The sequence below is a fragment of the Phyllostomus hastatus genome, unplaced genomic scaffold (genome assembly GCF_019186645.2).
Source record: "Phyllostomus hastatus isolate PE091 unplaced genomic scaffold, TTU_PhHast_1.1 phas_contig_90, whole genome shotgun sequence".
Classification (NCBI taxonomy): domain Eukaryota; kingdom Metazoa; phylum Chordata; class Mammalia; order Chiroptera; family Phyllostomidae; genus Phyllostomus; species Phyllostomus hastatus.
In genome coordinates, this window is record NW_025333984.1 from 2675145 (window position 1) to 2677081 (window position 1937).

Consider the following 1937-nt stretch of genomic DNA (forward strand, 5'->3'; position numbering starts at 1 on the left):
CAATGACTTGAAAATTTTTATCTTTATGAATATCTTCAGGTGAGTATCTTGATAAAGAAAATTGAGGAAACTCAGAGTTATAACATGCTTTTCAAATTTACTTGCAGATTTTAAGTCTGGAAATATTGATCAGTCTCAAAATTACCCACTGAAATGTCCCATCCAGTCCAGTTTTAGGAAAATAAAGGAAGTTTGCTGAACATTGGTATAATAAATTCTTCTCTTTAGAAGCATCAGAAATATTTTATTCTGGCTGTTTTCTAAAATACATTGCTTTCTGTTTTCATTTCTGGACCAGCATTTCTAGATGTTTTCCTTGGAGGGACCACCTTCCTTGAGTTGAGGCACAGTAAATCAAGTACATCATTTTAAAAAATTGTTTCCTTATTAAAAGTTGGTCATGTTAAATAACCTTTGATTGCTCTCTCTTGTTGCCATCTGTCCTGTAACTCATTAGATGTTAGGGTGCTTTTCACCTTAAACCTCATATTGATGACTCTGGGTATGCCAGCCTGGATATCGTTTTTTTAATGGGTCCAACTCCTTTTGGAGTCCCAGAGATATCTCTTTCTCTAAGGTTATTATCTTAGAAATGTAGCTGATGATATGGAAAAATCATGGAGGATATCTCATCTTCCTGTCTGAGTTTGCCATTGACCTTAAACCAGAGCTTCAGGTCATGAGGGTCAAGGATATCTCTTTGGCTGTGAAATACTTCACTGGAACTCAGGGCAGCCCCTTCTTCTTGAACTCACTCTACACATCTCTGGCCATCATACTTAGGCACAGCGTGTAGTAGGCCATATAGTACATGGACAGAGCTTCCTGGAAAGAGTAGGAGTTCTTGCCCATCACTACACCATTTGAACTCTTGGTGCTGGTTGCAATTGCAGGTGGGCATGAGGATGGGCAACCCTTGGAACATAGATGGTGGATGGCTTCTGGAAAAGGAGGTTTGTTTGGCACTGTACTTTCCATCCCTCTTGAGTGGACTGTGTAGTTCCAGCCTATGCCAACAATATTCTTCCCCTACTTTCAGAACTGGGACAGCCATTTGGAAGCTGCCATGGCTCTTATTCTATATAGCATTTCACTGAAAGTATTAGCTAACCCAATTAAACAAAAAAAATAGCATTATAAAATTGGAAAGAAAGAGATAAATACATTTATATTCACAAAAAATATAATTGTTTGATACCTGAAAACACAAGAATCAAATGAAGAAATATGACAAACATTTAAGAAAGTTCAGTATGTTATGAAGATAAATTAATTCAGAAAGTAGCAGAATACAAAATAAATATTTAGAAATTGTTTGCATTTTATACACCAATAATGAACTATTGGAAAAGAAAACTAAGAAATCAATCACATTTATGATTACATAAAAAATTAAAATACCTAGGAATAAATTGACTCCAGGAAGTAAAAGACCTATACTTGGAAAATTATAAGGAACTGAGGAAAGAAATTGAAGACAACACAAATAAGTGGAAATATATATGTACTCATGCATAGGAAGAACTAGTATCGTTAAATGTCCATAGTACTCAAAGCAATCTATAGCAATGTAATTTCTATCAAAATACCAATGATGCATTTCACAGAACTGCAACAAATAATAAAAAAATTTATATAAAACCACAAAAGACCCCAAATAACTGCAACTTTGAGAAAGAAGAACACAGTTGGAGAGATTGTGTCACCTGATATGGAACTATACTACAATGCCATAGTAATCAAAACAGGATGGTACTGGCAAAAAAATGGACAGATAGATCAATGGAACAGAATAGAAAGCCCAGAAATAAACCCACTTCTATGTAGTCACTTAATATTTGACAAAAGAAGTGAGAAAAAACAATTGAGAAAAGACAGTCTATTCAATAAATGGTGTGGGAAAAAATGGACAAATATGTGCAAAAAGTTAAACTAGA

At 34.6% G+C, this 1937-nt stretch overlaps 1 pseudogene; it reads right to left on the reverse strand.

Annotated features, from left to right (window-relative positions):
- Positions 1–398: 398 nt before the first annotated feature.
- Positions 399–1672, reverse strand: LOC123827734 (annotated as a pseudogene).
- Positions 1673–1937: the final 265 nt, after the last annotated feature.